Here is an 18214-nt window from a genome sequence, read left to right as displayed (position 1 = left end):
ACAACATTAAATCGTTGAAGGACATGATTGACTCAGGAACATTGCTCTCCTTCACCCAAATTCAAGAAAAATACTCTATACCTTGGAAAAAGTTCTACAAATACTTACAAGTGAGACACTGGCTGCGAACCACTTCTTCATCCCTTCAGGCCTTAAAGCCATTTCCCAATGCGATATGGGCGTTACTGCAAAAGACAAATAGCAGAGGCGCAATATCTAGGTGGTATGTATCCCTAGTCACACCCCAATACTTCTCAAAAACTTCCTCTCAAGTTAAATGGGAAGTAGATATGGGCCTGAATCTATCAGAGGAGGAATGGCAACTTGTGTTCCAGATGAGCATTAAATTATCTAAGTGTATTTCCCATGTTGAACAATATTTCCAACTCCTACACAGGTTGTATGTGACTCCCACCCTCCTTCATAAAATAAGCTACACAAACCCTTGTTCCTGTTTGCGTAAATGTGGAGGAGTGGGATCAATATACCACATATTCTGGTCTTGCCCTTTGCTGACTCATTTATGGAGTCAAATTTTCCGACTCATCTCCACTATATTACATGAGACTATCGCCCCACAATCGAAAATTGCATTGTTCCATATTCTCCCAGACACCACCCCATCTTCGGATAAATACGTAATTGGCCATATATTGTCCTCTACCAAACGCCTACTAGCTCGTAACTGGAGGACTGTTAATATTACTAGTCTTACAGAGATTGAGGCAGCGGTGCAATCTCACTTTGAATTCAAAACAGCTGGCTTGTCTTAGAGTACACCGCCATCACCTTCCGCATCTAAGATATTTCTATCTTGGGTGGAATTCAGCAACATAGGGTATGAATATTGTATTTATTCTCTGATTATGGTAATTATATTGCATTGTATTTTTGTATTGTATTACAGCATTGTCTCCGTACCCCCCCTTCCCCCTATCTTTATTCTGTATCCTTTCCCCCCAAAAAAAGAACAAACCAAACAGTCATAACAAATGCTTACATTTTTTATTGTGTGTTTTGATATGTGACAATAAATAAAAATCTAAATAAAAAAAATAAAAAAAATTAGGCTACAAACTGATTGTAGATCCCCAGATTGAGACCAGTTTTTAGGAGAGTCACAAGTTCATTCAGCAGAGTGGATATTAAGTTGTTCATCCCAAATATAAAAGCGTATCTGCTCCTAGTGACCGTCACAGCGATGTTCAGCATTATTATTGTGTTGCTGATCATATAGGATATCTTAAATACAATGTAGCCAGCAAAGGCCACCCAGATAGATGTTGTCATGGCCATGGCAAATGTGGCAAAACCGTCCACTGCGCATAGGACAGACACAGCCAGCTCTCCCCAGAAGCTCCAATCTGCTGTCATGCGATCCATTATGCAGAATCCAACTAGTCCTAGCACAGCTGCTACAAATTCCACTTCTCCGTTAAGCAGAAGTACACTGCCAGAGTTTTCCAAGAGATGTTCCCAGGGTGTCTGGGAAGCGTCTGTCACTTTGTGGGGGTCAACTGTCACAAGTAACCACCATATTGACCAGTATCTGGTGTTGGAAGTACAGCAGTCACAGATGTCCTAACATTGCTGCTTGATGAACCTGACCACCACCTTGCAGCAGCAGTGCACAGCCTTTGGGCTTCTTCTCGCCCCCCGCCAATCCCCTCTCTCCTGCTCCCTTGGGCTTACCTTCTTGCAGGTCCTCCTGGACCCTGGAAGGTAAGCCCTTTCTCCCCCTAGCAACGCAGCCGGACATCCTTCCGGCTGCAGGGGGGAGGAGGAGGAGCCGAAGGCAACAGGAGGCGGCAGAGAGGAGACCCCCCGCACACCACAGTACAGGTATCGCGGGGGGTCTCAGTTACCGCACCGCAATGCCAGCCATATATGTTAGTACATATGTGCTGACATCGCGGTGGGCAGGCGGCAATGTATTTGAATACATCCCAACTGCAAATGGTCTCAGTTTGGGCACTAATGCAGTAATATTGGGTCCTAAGGGCCCGAGTAATGTCTCCAGGGCGAGTGTCGATACTGCCTGCCATTCTTTTTTTAGCCACAAAACCCAATGTCAGATACGTAGAAAGAATTACAGTGAAAAGGAATATTATAGATAAATATACCAAGCGTACTCATCAACTGTAATTGCGATACCCGCCCCCCCTCTCCTCCTCCCTTGGGCTTACCTTCTTGCAGGTCCTCCTGGACCCTGGAAGGTAAGCCCTTTCTCCCCCTAGAAACGCAGCCGGACGTCCTTCCGGCTGCAGGGGGAGGAGGAGGCGCCAGGGACAGCCTGTTAGCTGTCCCCGGCGTGAAGGCAGCAGGAGGCGGCAGAGAGGAGACCCCCCCACACACCACAGTACAGACATCGCAAGGAATGCAAGGATCTGGCCAGCTCATCTGTAGTAGGGGTTGCAGGGCCTGTAGGGGCAGTAGAGTAAGGGCCTGGAAGTGGGGAATGGTGTACATGGTGGGTACTTCTTTGCCTTGCTGTGCTGGCTGGCTCAGTAGGGATATCCTCTGCCTCGTAACTCCAGCATTGGTGGGTCAGGATGTGTAACCTCTTCCTGATGTACCAGTTCTTGAGATGTTCCTGTGAATATTTGCAAATTGGTAAATGCTGCAATACTGCTGTGGAGTTTTATGGTGTAGTGAAATGTTGATCAATGTTTACCAATGTTCTTTGACAACACTCCTTGTGGGTTTTTTTTTTTTAAAAATGGTCCATATACTGTATGTGATGGATAGTTATAGTGATGTACTGTATGTACTTGATTAACAATTATTGTGTTGTTCTGGTGTGTGGTTTCTCCTATGAGTATTGCTCATCATGTTACCAAAAAATGTTTCATGCATCTGGCCCATCATGTATAATGTGCATGTTTACCCCTAAATTTTTTTTTTACTTCTACCATTTTTCAAGGGACATAATTAGTGGCCAATAGCAGGCCCGCAGCATGTATAGGGATTTTTCCTTCACCGTGTGTTTTGTATGGTGTACAGATTTAGATGATTGGTTTGTTATTCACAGGCGTCAGGTCTGCTGGATTTGGTTTTGTGTCTGGCAGACAAATGTTTTTATGGGTTAGAATAGTGCGTTTGTGTGTATTTGTAAATATGCTCACTAGCTCGCTCTGGTGGCACGTGTCCACGAGGGGGGTTGTTGCCAGCTGGATGACATCGTGTAGTTTGATCTGCAAATAAATTAGCAAACAGTGTTAAAATTGCATTGTATTTTGCTGTAAATTAATTGCGGCAATCAACTGGCATGACAAAAAAAAATTTCATGTTTTTTGTTTTACTATTTTGTTTGATCAATTTTTGGTGGATGCTTTTTGCATTTATTTTTATAACAAAAAAGGGATTCATCCAAAATAGTTGGACTGCACAAGATTCAGAATATTGTTGAACAACAATACATCAGCACAATACTATGTAATAATTATAAGCAGACCTGCAGTTCTGGATGCATACTGATCAGCAGTGAATCATAAGGTACACAATTGTTTGGGACTGATTTCATTAACATGTGCACACCTTGCTGGGATCTGTAGTTCCACAACAACACTTTTTTATTTATTTAATTCAATATTTCTTATTGAAGCTTGTAATGCTTACATAAACAAAAAAAACAATTAGAGTCAAGGACTAATAATGCATATAACAAATTTGCTTGTGTTTCAAACAATCATTTCCATTAGACAGAGGTATATATGTAAAAAAACATTGTGATTATAAACTTATGCATATATGGATTAAATAAGGGGATTTTTGTAAGAACTTACCGTTCAAACCCCTTTCTCTGAGTCCAGTCCGGTGACACAGCTAACCTTGGGATGTAGGAGGGTCCGCCAGGAGCCAGGCACCTATGCTTCTAATTCTTTGGGAGCAGGCTCCTCCCTACTGCATCCCAACAGCACACTAGGATACATAACTCAGTACAATGCCTGAACATCATATATGCAACTTATAAAAAATAACATGGCAACCATGAACGGTACAACTTACTGAGCGTTAGGGAGGGTCGCTGTGTCACCAGACTGGACTCAGAGAAAGGGGTTCAAATGGTAAGTTCTTACAAAAATCCCCTTTTCTCTTTCGTCCAGTCCGGTGACAAAGCTTACGATGGGACGTTCACGAGACGGTCCTTTGGGAGGGTACGCTCAGACTGCCAGTTCTCATCACTGCCCGTCCAAATGAAGCGTCCTCCGACGCAAACTCATGAAACCTGTAGAATTTTGTAAAGGTGTGAACAGAGGACCAGGTGGCTGCCCTGCACAGCTGCTCCGCTGTGGCCCCATGCCTCACCGCCCACGAAGAAGCCACTGACCTTGTAGTATGGGCGTTTATATGAGATGGCACAGGTCTACCTGCCTTACAGTAGGCAAATGCAATAGTTGATCTCAACCAGCGGGCTATAGTCTGCTTTGAAGCAGGCCACCCAAGCTTATGTACATCGTACAAAACCAACAGCAAATCTGATTTGCGAACATCCTTTACTGATATAGATTCGCAATGCGTGAACCACATCCAACTTTTTCAAACGGTCCCTATTCCTCGTTCCCTCAGGCGGGGAAAAAACTGGGAGCACAATGTCCTGATTCAAATGAAAAGAGGAAACCACTTTAGGTAAGAATTTTGGTACTTTCCTAAGTACAGCCCTGTCATCATGAAAAATCAAAAATGGTGACTTGCAAGACAAGGAACCCAATTCTGACACACGCCTAGCCGAGGCAATGGCCAATAAAAAAGTAAGCTTCCAGGTAAGGTACTTGAGATCAGCCGATCTCAGTGGCTCAAAAGGAGGTTTCTGCAGCATGGACAAAACAAGAGATAAGTCCCATGGTGCAACTGGCTGCCTGTAAGGAGGCTTAATCCTGGCCACACCCTGTAAAAAGGTTTGTACCTCCGGCAACAGAACCACTCTCTTTTGAAAGAAAATGGAAAGCGTTCCAGGGACTTCTTAGACTCACTATCAGCTTCCCAAGCTTTGAGCCAAAGAGCCCTTCTAGCAGACACTGAGATTTCAGACACTCCGGACGCCATTTTAGCTCCTTCCTCACCAGCCTCACAGACATACTCTGCGGCAGATCTCAATTTCTCTGCCAGAATAAAAGCCTCTGAGTTTTGGTGGAGCAGCCCAGCAAGCTCCTCCGCCCACTTGATCATGGCTTTTGTGACCCAGGCAGATGCAATAATGGGTCTCAAGGTATAACCCACGCCTTCAAAAATAGCCTTCAAACAGCCTTCCACTTTTTTGTTCACTGGGTCCTTAAAGGCAGCACCCCCTTGGACCTTTTTCCCATAATTTGGTATGCTCCTCTGGCACAGGGTACATATTAGCATACCTTTTTGCTATCAACAATTTCTTATCAGGAGTCTTTCCTGCCTCATTTAAAAGAGATGACATTCCCTCATCTGAGGGGAAACATACAGGGTCCCTGCGACTCTTTTTAAACACACAAGAGACAGGAGTATTTTCCTCCTGTAAGATTCAAAGTCTGCTTAACAGCCACAATCAAATCCTCAATACCTGAAGTTAACGCCTCAGCTTCCTCACTGATGTCCCAACTCCAGTTCTCATCACACCCATAATTGGTGGTGTAGACACAGGGTGCCTAAGCACACTCTCATCAGAGGATTTAGTAAACTGCTCCATCAGGGCAGTCATTTTATGAACCCCCTGGGAAGTATCCTGCATAGCCTGCAGCAAAATGGGGTCCCCCTGAGCCAGGGTAAGTGACCCCCCAGACACCTGAGACGATGTAAAATGGCCAGGAGACCCTATCAAAGAATCCTTCTGCCTATTCAAAGCCTCAGTAAGAGCATTCATAGACCTGCCCAGAGCCAATGCCCACGCAGGTTCAGCTATCTCTGGTCTGGGGGCGCGTGACCCACAGGGAACAGCCTCACAGGACGGGTATAAATCCCCCTGATCCTCATGTTCACATGTAAATTTAGCATCACACTTTTTACAGTAAATAAACATGTCCAGCGCTCCCTCCTCCACAGCAGCAGAAGTAAAACCCTCAGCCATGTATCTAAACACAATGCAAAATGAACAGGCACCGCACAGAGCAATGTATCAGAGTACTTATCTGAGCTGGTAATCCTGTCAGCGATCAGCAAGGGAAGCGCTTCTGAGAAGAGACTGTAGTCTGTGTAAAATCACCCTGTTAGCTCCGCAGCACGGTGAAAAAGGCGCCAAACACAGTGCAGGAAGAGACCAAGTCTCTGCCTCAGCAGGGAGACCAGCCCATCTGGTGCTTTTCTCCCCCCTCGGCCGCTCCCGCATTGTCTCTCTCTCACCTCCTTGTACCTCCCTCAATGGGACCACAATAGAGTTGTCCAGCAGCGCTGGACTCCTGTAAGGGACTTCACTTCCCTGGCGGGATTTCCGTCCCTAAACCCTTCAAGATGGCGGGCGCCATCGCGGGGGGTCCGTCCCCCACGATCCCCTTCTGCAAGGAGCCGGTTAGGACACCCCCGGGGCCCAGGAAAGCCTCTATCCTAAAGAGACTAAGCGCTGAGCAGAGGGAATAAAAAGGTGTCCCTCTGCACACAGAGAGCTGACAGGACGCGCTTCTGTCAGCCTCTGCTGCGCTCTCAGTGTGTATGCACTTCTGTGACAAGCGACACACTGGCAAACCTGCTCTAGCTAGTGCATTAATAAAATAATAAAAAGCCTAACTAATCTGAAAAAAAAAAATTAAAAACCAAAGAAAAAAACGCAGCTGCAGCGCAGCTGCAAAGCATAGCACCCACTCCTGTGGGCACCTAAAACTAACTGAAGCATTATGGGATGCAGTAGGGAGGAGCCTGCTCCCAAAGAATTAGAAGCATAGGTGCCTGGCTCCTGGCGGACCCTCCTACATCCCATCGTAAGCTGTGTCACCAGACTGGAGGAAAGAGAAAAACATGTTGTGATACATCGCATTAAGGTTGTTGTGTAGCTCTTTCGCAGCCCGATCAAGGCACTTCTCGCTTAATGAGTAGGCTCTGCACGAGGTGGGGAAACGGCAGGGATGCATACATGCCAACAGACATGCATTTATATAGGTTTAATATGGAAACCCAGAACTCTCTAACACAGCAAGGGCATGCATGCCCCAGGATAGCAATGAGGGGAGACCCAGGTTGTCCACCGGGGAGTTAACCCTGGTGCACGAAGGGGGAGTCTAGTCATTTGTTCCATATGGCATGATATTTTTTCTCAGAACCTCTAGAGAGATAGAGAATTTTTTAATTTAGTGCCACCTCATTGGACAATGATATCCATTCTCTCCATGTAGGGCCGCTTGAGGCCAACCATGACCTGGCAATGCAAACTTTTATCAAGGTACCATAACTGAGTAACATAACTTTGGGTGGGTTCTTCTAGTACAGGGGTAGCCAACCAGTCAGAGGTAAAGAGCCGAAAAATATCGGTAGTCAAGCTAAAGAGCCGACATCATGCGTGCGCCGAAGGCGCATGCGCCAAAAAAAGGGGCGTAGTCTATTTTGACCCCTTGGGTGGGTGTGATACAAATATGCCTCCAATAGTGCAGTGCCATATATACATATGCCCGCAATAGTGTCAGATACACATATGCCCCCCACGGTGCCAGGTATGCACCACACGGTGCCGTGTATGCCCCCACAGTGCCAAAAATCTGGTATGCCCCCACAGTGCCACAAACTGCTATGCCCCCACAGTGCCACAAACTGCTATGTCCCCACAGTGCCACAAACTGCTATGCCCCCACAGTGCCACAAACTGCTATGCCCCCACAGTGCAAATTTCCCAGCAGCAGCACTCACCATTGTTGTTGCTGCTGCCAGGCAGGGAGAGGACAGTCTGGTGTCCCCCTGCAGTCCTCCTGTCATGTCACTGATGGGAGGAGAGCACAGCACACCGCGCGTCTCCTTCCCCCTCACTTCCCTGTGACTGGGCCGCCCACCAATCAAAGCTCGCTGGCCCACGAGCTCTGATTGGCGGACGGCCCAGTCACAAGGATGCACAGTAAGGGGTAGGAGAGATACGCTATGTGCACTCTCCTCCCCTCAGAAGGAGAAGGGATTCAGGGAACCGGCGGCAGGGGGGACTGGGACAGACGGTGGGCAGCGGGCAGCAGGAGCCGCACTTTACAAGGGGGAGAGCCGCATGAGGCTCAAGAGCCACAGGTTGGCCACCACTGTTCTAGTATGTCTTCTGCCCATATTGACAAAGTACATAGCCTTGGAGTAAACACATCCCTTGGGATGACCGTGGCTACCATTGTGTCTATTGCTTCCTGCCAGAATGCCGAAATTACAGGACAATCCCACAGTAGGTGCAAAAAGGTGCCACTCGGTGCGCTGCACTTAGGACAATTTGAATCCACCCTACCTCCCATCTTAAAAAGCCTAACAGGGGTTAAGTATACTCTATGTAGTAGGTATAACTGTATCTGCTGGAATCTAGAGGTTGTAGTTGATAGAAGCGGGCTGCCCAAACCCATCTCCCAGTCCTCCTCAGAGAGGGGACCAACCCAGGGCCGTCTTAACGTATGGGCTTGAAGGACAGTTGCCCAGGGGCCCCAAAATGGTAGGGGCCCAAAGCACCTATAAAATGTCCGGAAATGTTCTAGCGCTGCCTTGCAGCCCCAACATCCGCCCACCCGGCCTGATTGACTGACACCCCTCCACAGCGCATGCTGGATGGAGGGATGTGTGCAATGGTCGCAGTGTGAGTGTCCCACTGACTCACTGAGACAGCGGCTGAGCTACAACGAGCGGTGAAGGGCTCATGGAGCTGGACTGCTGGGGTGACTGTCCCGCTGTGCAGGTCTGTGTTTTATTGTCAGGGCTGGGTGCTGGCAGGGTCATTGTCCTGCCGTGTAGGTATAGGGGTGTGTTGTATGTCGGTGGTGTAGGTGTGAGAGTGGGGTTGGGTCAGGGTCGTCAGAACAGGGGGCAGCTTGCAGCCCCCCCTCCGCATCCCCCAATTATTTGAGATCGACGCCAGACACAAGCATATTACAGACGCCGGGATAGTGCTTTGGGAAGTGGCACTGGCAGGCAGGGCCAGCATGATGAATTCATTAACGAATTGATGTTGCCTGATACACAGTACAGCCCAACTGGCTGCTCACTCCAAACTCACAAACTGACACCCGTTGAACTGCTGAGCAGTGATGGACTGTGGCTGCACTGGCAGTGGCTTCCAAGCGACGGATCAGCCGTCCAATCAGGCAGGGATGCAAATAGGGTGATCACTGCCGCAGACTGGTCAGCCCAGACTGCACCCTCCTCCTGTCACTGATTGCCGGCTTACGCGCAGTGCCAGTAGAGCCAGCCCGGGCAGAGCTCCAAGACACAGCATCTGCACGTCTGCCAGCAGCAGCACTTGTGCAGAGGGGGAGAGAGCTCTCACGAGTACTGACCAATCAGTACTGGCTTTCCCCACTGCTCCTTATTTCTTCTCTTACTGGCTTTGCCCCGCCCCCATTCTCCAGGCTGTGTGTGAGTAAAGGCGATATGGGAACGATTTCACCCGATTCGGATGAATCGGGCAGTGAAATCGGCCCAAATCGCACTTGTAGACATCCCCTCCGATCCGCGGTCCCGTGCGCATCGGATCGGGGAGTCGGACGGGCTGCACATAAGATTTGCCAAATCTTATGTGCAGCCCAGCCCCGGAGCCGTGCGAGGGACAGCAGCGGGCGGGGGATGCCGGCTATAGAGAGCCAAGCAGGGGGAGGCTGCATATGGCGCCGGGCTGGAGGAAGCTGTTGCGGTGGGATGACAGCAAGAGACAAGCAGGGAGAACTTGATGACATGACGCTGGCTGCCGGGCAGCGCCGCAGCAGCGGGAGCCGGGAGAAACAGATAACTTAAAAAAAAAACGCCCATAGAGATGACTAGCAAGCCATTGATTGGCTGAGACCTCTCTCAGCCAATCAGCGATTGGCTGAGAGAGGTCTCAGCCAATCAATGGCTTGCTAGTCATCTCTATGGGCGTTTTTTTCCCCCAAGTTATCTGCTCCTCCCGGCAAATGCCGCTGCGGCGCTGCCCGGCATGTCATCAAGTTCTCCCTGCTCGCCTCCCGCTGTCACCCCACCGCAACAGCTTCCTCCTGCCCGGGTCCCTATGTAGCCTCTCCCTGCTGGGCTCTCAATTAGCCGGCATCCCGCTGCCGTCCCCCGCACAACTCCCTCCTCCTGCAGCTCCCCGGGGACTGCATATGATAAATCCATGAGATTTATCATATGCAAACCTTGGCACATCAAGTGCCTAATCGTGCTTCCCCCTCCCGGGGAGCTGCAGGGGAAATCAGGTCCGACTTGTCCCTAGGACAAGTCGGACTAATGTATGGGGGCCTTTAGCCTCCTATGCAAAGCACTACTGGGAGTCTGTCTAACTCATGTATTGAATTGTTGTGTCACCTCAGCTTCAGGATTAGCATCCATAAATGAAGCAGTGGGGTAAGCAGGGCTTAAAGTGATACTGGAGAGGTGGTGGAACTCCTTTCCCATAACACCGAACCCTGCTCCTCATTAGGCAGAGCCTAGACCAGTGCCAGGGAATTTTGCCCCACCTCCAATAAAGGGATAATGGTCTCACAAGGAAGGAGTGTGGTCACACAATAGTAACTTCGGGGGAAATTTACCAATATGAAAAACCTAGTTTTTCGTATTGGTATTTCCCCTCCGACTGCATACGACTGTTTTAGTCGTATGCAAAGTCGTGTTCCGGAGGGGAAATTACAAAGCAGTCAGATACGACTGCTTTGTAACCCTCCGATGGTGTAACAATTCGTATTAGCGCCCGTATATACGGCTGCTAATACAAATTATTTCTAGCAGTCTGCACGGATCAGTCAGATCCGTGCAGACTGCAGAGTGTAAAAAAAAATAGAAAAATAAATAAATAAAAAAAAAAAACGGCGTGGGGTCCCCCCCACAGCCATAACCAGCACCAGGCTGACGGAGTCGGGGCCGGTAATTAAAAATCAGGGAACCCGACAAATAGGGGTTCCCCGATTTTTAACAACCAGCCCCAGGCTCCAGGGCTGGTTTCCAAAATACGGGGGACAAAATGACTAGGGGTCCCCCGTATTTCAAGAACCAGTCCCAGGCACAACCAGCCAGCAGGGTAATGTCACAGCCGGGGGGAGACTTTTTATACAAGTCCCCCCGGCCAAAACATTAACCCCCTGACCGGTCAGCCTGGCCAGGGGCCCTGGGGGAGTGGGGACCCCCCCAATGAAGGGGTCCCCCCCTCCAGGACTTACCTGACCAGGCTGAAGCCTGTTACTGTCCCCGATGCCCCTGGGCGGTGATTATGGTGTAAAAAAAAGAATAATCTATTGTTTTTTACTGTGGCACTACAAGTGCCAGCAAGCCTCCCCAGCAAGCTGGGACTTGGAGAACCACAAGTCCCAGCCTGCTGGGCATTAAAGGGCCCGCTGGCACTTGTAGTTCCACAGTTAAAAAAATAGTACACAAAACACACTGACACACTTTTAAAATAAAATTTTAATACATACAAAGCCCACACATACTAATACTTACCTATCTTCTTTCCGTAGGTAGCCCTGGTCCTGTGTCGTCTTCTGGTCCTCCTGTGTCGTCTTCTGGTCCTTGTCGTCCTCGCTGTCGGTGGTCCGGAGTCCGACGAAATCCATGGAGGAAGCTGTGGAAGGAAACCATACTCACCTGTCCCAGCGCGACGTAGTCCAGGTAAGTGTCTTGGCAAAAAAACAAACCGACACCCGAATCCAGCCGGAAAGCAGGGAGCCGCACGGTGTTTGTTTACATCGTGCGGCTCCGCCTCCCGAATGCCGCTATTGGCCGCCTTGAGATATCACGCAACCAGGGTTTGCAAATATGCGCTATAGCGCGTATTTTACCCTAAATCAAAGACCAGGGACTCACTTTTATAAAAGGGGTGGGTCCCCCAGGACGCGCTTTGTCTGGATTGACCGCCTGGTGCCGGAGATCAGCAGCAGCAGTGTGAGAGGCAGGGTCTGAGCAGTGGGTCTCAGCCACCCCGCCACTGCTGCAATTGGAGCCGAGGGGAGCGCATCGCGCATCTCTCCTTCCCCTCCCTGTGTCACTGGGCTCTCAGCCAATCATAGCTTGCGGGCTGGCAGCCAATCAGGAGCCAGCCCGCGAGGTATGATTGGCTGGCGGCCCGGACACAGTGAAGCTGGGGAAGGAGAGACGCGCGATGCGCTCCCCTGTCCCCGGAAGAAGCAGCAGCGGCGGGGAAGGAGAGGAGAGGAAACACCAGAAGGGTGAGTTACTTCTGCTGCTGCTGGCTTCTGGCACTGTGGGGGCATATGTGTGGCACTGTGGGGGCATGTGTGGCATTGTGGGGGTATATCTGGCACTGGGGGCTTAACTAGCACTGTGGGGGGGGCATATCTGGCACTGGGGGCATAAATAGTACTGTGGGAGGCATATCTGGCACTGGGGGCTTAACTAGCACTGTGGGGGCATATGTGTGGCATTGTGGGGCATATCTGGCACTGGGGGCATAACTAGCACTGTGGGGGGCATATGTGTGGCATTGTGGGGGCATATCTGGCACTGGGGGCATAACTGGCACTGGGGGGGGCATATCTGTCACTGGGGGCATAACTAGCACTCGGGGCATAACTAGCACTGGGGGGCATATATGTTTTGGCACTGGGGGCATACCTAGCACTGTGGCATAAAGTTTTTGTCATGTAGCCACTCCCCCTTGTCATATGACCACGCCCTTCGGCGCACAGCACAGTACCACTGAGCCTTTTTTTCTACTTGCACCACTGCCTCCAAGTGAGTGAAGAAGAGCCTGGAGTAATGACACAGAGGAGAACCGGCTGGCCAGACTGGATAAGTGAGTCTGCACACCTGTCTGCTGTAGTATATGCAGCACTAAGGGTCCCAGGGGAAGGCTGGGTGCCCACTTTCAGAGATGGTGCAATATATATTACAGAATGTATAAGAGTACTGGGGCATTATGGTGTGCGGCACAATATGTACTGGGCATTATGTTGTGTGGCATGTTTTGGAATGTGTATAATGGTGTGGCATAATGCGCAATGTGCATAACTTTGTAGCGTAATGGGCATAACAGTGTGTGGCATAATGCGTAATGGGCATAATGGTGTGTGGCATAATGGGCATAACGGGGGGAGGAGAGAGGAGGCTTTATTCCGCTGGGACCCAGAAAAGGTCAGGTAGGACCCCCGATTTTTGTAAGTGAGGGGTCCCAGGGACCCACATTTTTTTTTTCGCGATCACTGGCAACAATGCCTTTATAGTAAGCTACTTAAGAATCCAGCACCCACTGTGAGCGGCATATAGACTGCGGCATATTGCTGAGGTATCAGTCCGTTTAGGACTCAAATGTAAAACCCACTCACAGGGGGAAATTTACCAATATGAAAAACCTAGTTTTTCGTATTGGTATTTTCCCTACGGTTGCATACGACTGTTTAAGTCGTATGCAAACTCGTGTTCCGGAGGGTCAGTTACAAAGCAGTCAGATACGACTGCTTTGTAACCCTCCGATGGTGTAACAATTCGTATTAGCGGCCGTATATACGGCTGCTAATACGGATTATTTCTAGCAGTCTGCACGGATCAGTCAGATCCGTGCAGGCTGCATGGTGTAAAAAAAAATAGAAAAATAAATAAATAAAATAAAAGGCGTGGGGTCCCCCATACAGCTGTAACCAGCACCAGGCTGAAGGAGCCGGGCCGGTAATTAAAAATCAGGGAACCCGACAAATAGGGGCTCCCCGATTTTTGACAACCAGCCCCAGGCTCCAGGTCCGGGGCTGGTTCCCAAAATACGGGGGACAAAATGACTAGGGGTCCCCCGTATTTCAAGAACCAGTCCCAGGCACAACCAGCCAGCAGGGTAATGCCACAGCCGTGGGGAGACTTTTTATGCAAGTCCCCCCAGCCAAAGCATTAACCCTACCGACCAGTCAGCCTGGCCAGGGGCCCTGGGGGAGTGGGGACCCCCCCAATGAAGGGGTCCCCCCCCTCCAGGACTTACCTGACCAGGCTGAAGCCTTGTACTATCCCCGATGCCCCTGGGCGGTGGGCATCGGGCTGATAAATGGTGTAAAAATAAGGATAAACTATTGTTTTTTACTGTGGCACTACAAGTGCCAGCAAGCCTCCCCAGCAAGCTGGGACTTGGAGAACCACAAGTCCCAGCCTGCTGGGCATTTAAGGGCCCGCTGGCACTTGTAGTTCCACAGTTAAAAAAATAGGGCACAAAACACACTGACACACGTTTAAAATAAAACTTTAATACACACAAAGCCCTTACATACTGATACTTACCTATCTTCTTTCCGTAGGTAGCCCTGGTCCTGTGTCGTCGTCTTCTGGTCCTGTGTCGTCTTCTGCCTCCATGTCGACCGTCGCTGTCGCCGTCCGGATCCGACGAAATCCATTTGGGAAGCTGTGGAAGGAAACCATACTCACCTGTCCCAGCGCGACGTAGTCCAGGTAAGTGTCTTGGCAAAACAACAAACCGACAGCCCGAATCCAGCCGGACACGGAGACGCACGGTGTTTGTTTACATCGTGCGGCTCCGCCTCCCGAATGCCGCTATTGGCCGCCTTGCGGCCTAGCGCCCAATCAGGAGCCGCTAGGCCGCAGGCGGCCAATAGCGGCATTCGGGAGGCGGAGCCGCACGATGTACATACAGTACCGTGCGTCTCCGTGTCCGGCTGGTTTCGGGGTGTTCGGTTTGTTTTTTTGCCAAGACACTTACCTGGACTACGTCGCGCTGGGACAGGTGAGTATGGTTTCCTTCCACAGCTTCCCAAATGGATTTCATCGGATCCGGACGGCGACAGCGACGGTCGACATGGAGGCAGAAGACGACACAGGACCAGAAGACGACGACACAGGACCAGGGATACCTACGGAAGAAAAGGTAAGTATCAGTATGTAAGGGCTTTGTGTGTATTAAAGTTTTAATTACCGGCCCCGGCTCCTTCAGCCTGGTGCTGGTTACAGCTGTGGGGGGGACCCCACGCCGTTTTTTTTTTTTTTATTTATTTATTTTTCTATTTTTTTTTCACTGAAGCCTGCACGGATCTGACTGATCCGTGCAGGCTAAAACGCAAATAGAACAGGAAAATGGTGTTCTATTTTCCTGTCGTATTTGCGTGGGTGTTTCACACCACTTAGCAGCCGTATTGTCATTACGGCTGCTTAGTAAATCAGGAATCACCATTCTTTTGAATTGTGATTTCTGTCGTATCCTATCGATGGTGTAGGACATTCGTATTGTAATACGAATGTTCCATCTTTAGGACTACGAATTGTTGTATTTTTGGGATTGTAAATCCCGAAAATACAAATTCGTAAAAAAAAGGTGTATTTCTGCCTACGAATACACCTTTTTTCTACGAATCCATTTTGGTAAATGTCCCCCACAGCGTCTAAACAATAATTTGATTTGATACTGTTCTGCACTAACACACAACAGTGCAAGCACCATTAGCCCGAAGTGGTAATCCATAGAGATATTGAAGGGATATTGATCCCCCCACTCGGAGCAAAGTGTGTATACAGCTGCTTCAATTGCTAAATTGCACCAATTTTGTGTAGTGCCAATCTTGGATAGTGCACACACTGTGGCTCTATCACACTGTGACTCAAGAATTGCAGATGACTGAATTAGTATACTGAAAGAAACTGACTAAGAGCATTAGATGCACAGGCCCCCGCACCAATTCAAGTCTATATATAAACAAGTTGAATATGGTACTCACACATCTCTGCCTCCTGCTATAATATTGGCTGTACAACACCGGCCCTCCAGATGTTAATGAACTACACATCCCAGGATGCTTTGCATTAGTTTTGCTATGTGGCCATGCTGAAACTGATGCAAGGCATGCTGGGATGTGTAGTTCATCAACATCTGGAGGGCCGGGGTTGCCCAGCCCTGGGTCAGAGCCATCAATTTGGTAACTAATAGAGTGATTACATTGTGAGTAACAAAGGACCATCAGCATTATTTAGGAGTCAACGTACACAGGGAGACTCTGTATGTGTCCTTCTTTTAAAGCACATTCTTCACCTTTGTCTATGTCACATGTTTTATGTAGTATGTCCTATTTCGCAATTTTAATGTATCTCCAATAAAAGCTATATTTTATGTATCGTATCAATTCCTCTTAAGGTGCACCACACCGTGACAAACTTACCCCTTTCCCACCACAAATGTTCCCATGCACAGGCTGCCAATAGATGCTTAACAAACATCCATTCGCATGCTGCGGGGGAACACCCACATTATTCGATGGTCGGCGACCATCGAATGATGTGGAATGTGCACGCATATGTAAGGTTGCTCTGTGAAACCTTACATATGCGTGCACGCTGGGGAGGAAATGGGCGGGCAGCTGACATCCAGTGATGTCAGATGGCTGCCCCCCCCACCCCCAGCCTCTAACATAGGTCCCCGTGCGAACGAAGCGCCGCACCAAACAGCATGATCTGCTGCCACCAATATTTTACTCTCACTGCTTTCTGCAATCACATGCTAAATTTTGGTGTGCTAAAGCAACACAGCATACATGGGAATAAAGCAGCACATGTATATTTAAGCACAACATTTTTGTTCTTTTGGGATAAGCAGAACCAAAGGAATACTTTCACACATGAAAAGAACAATTATGGAAATGTTCATTAAAATGGTGACTGGTGACAATGACATTGTAAACAGTGAGTGGAGCAGACAACACTGCGATCTAATGAAGGACAAGTTGTCCCTCTCTACACCCAGTGATCATATACACTAGCTCAGTGGTTCCCAAACTGTGTGCCTAGGCACCCTGGGGTGCCTTGGGTTGGTGGACCAAGATCAATTCATTTTATTTATGGTCAATGTACCAGGCAAAACCAGTGCTTGTGGCTGCCAATCATAATATATGTGGACAAATAGAAGCAAATCCTGTCCCTCACAAGATAACTGTGACATACAGATGGAGCCATCCTCATCTAGCCATCTCTGGATAGCCATGGTTCACCAAGGCCTATTTGTTCTCAGCTGCAACACAATACATAGAACAATACAGTGCGGGATAAGCAGAGTAATCCCATTACTTACTTAATCCTATTAAAGGGCTAGATGAGGATGGCTACATCTGTATAAACACAATGCACTTCATTCCATTTTTTTTCTGAATTTCTCGATAAGAAGCATTTGGCCTAGGGGTGCCTTGAAAATATTTTGATGCTCTAGGGTGCCGTGATTCAAAAAAGTTTGGGAACCACTACAGTAGCTCCTTCCCCCCAAGTAACATACAGCACCAGCCCTAACCCCTCCACAGCGAAATACACTAACCCCTTGCTGTTGTGAAACTACAATTCCCATCATGGCTTGCCACAGTTTGCTAATAGGGAATGCTAAAACTATTGCAAGGCATGCTGGGATGTGTAGTTTCACAACAGCTGAAGGGCCATAGTTTGGACATGCCTAAGGTAGTGCATGTCACTGGGGTGGGGAAGCAGGGTGGGTGCTGTATGTCACTGGGGGAGGGGGGGGGGTTGTACATTTGATCATGGGGGGTAGAAAGGGCTATCCCTTCTACCCCAGTGATCATATCTACTCCCCCCCCCCCCCCCCCCCGTGAGACACAGCATGACCCACTCCTCAGCCCTCCCCCTGAGCGACCTACAGTCAGTAACCAACTTGGGCTACCCTGCCCCCCCCCTCCCCATCTATGTAATCCCACACCCAACCAGCATTAATAAACATATGACAAAGACAATTGGACAAATGGCCCATTTTAAACCAGTCCCCCAGGCACCAATGATACTACATTATACATACTGCTGCTCCCAGGCCCCACATCACTGAAATAACTTCTCTGTCCTCTGCAGCATACTACTAGGATACTAACTCACCAACAAAATAGATGCACCAGGCTGAGGCAGCAGTGTGCAGCACACAGCAGCAGGTTAGGTAGGTAATGGTCAGAGCCTGAAGCAGGAGATGGAGGAGCAGCAGTCTATTACTGCGTAGTGAGGAAACCCAACCGCGCAACCTCTCTCTCCCCTCCCCCCTCCTCCCCCCTACTCTGTCCCTCCGGAAGCAGTGAGTGAGTTGGTCAGTGAGTGACAGCCTACGCATAAACCCGGATCCCTCCTCCATCCCCTGGGTGACCAATCCTCATAGCAGGAGGGGGAGGCACTACAGTACTACCTGTCAGTCACACAGTGC

At 49.1% G+C, this 18214-nt stretch overlaps 1 long non-coding RNA gene across 1 annotated transcript; it reads right to left on the bottom strand.

Moving 5' to 3' along the window:
- Positions 1 to 986: 986 nt before the first annotated feature.
- On the bottom strand, positions 987 to 18024 carry LOC146056837 (uncharacterized). Its single transcript, XR_014469443.1, has 3 exons — positions 17899 to 18024; positions 3126 to 3194; positions 987 to 2593 (listed from the first exon to the last, which is right to left on the bottom strand). It is a non-coding gene; the product is annotated as an uncharacterized LOC146056837 (long non-coding RNA).
- Between the last annotated feature and the right edge of the window lie 190 nt (positions 18025 to 18214).

The sequence above is a fragment of the Crinia signifera genome, unplaced genomic scaffold (genome assembly GCF_055691185.1).
Source record: "Crinia signifera unplaced genomic scaffold, ASM5569118v1 HAP2_SCAFFOLD_97, whole genome shotgun sequence".
Lineage (NCBI taxonomy): Eukaryota > Metazoa > Chordata > Amphibia > Anura > Myobatrachidae > Crinia > Crinia signifera.
The sequence above is the reverse complement of the archived record's forward strand: the minus strand, read 5'-3'. Positions and strand labels throughout refer to the sequence as shown.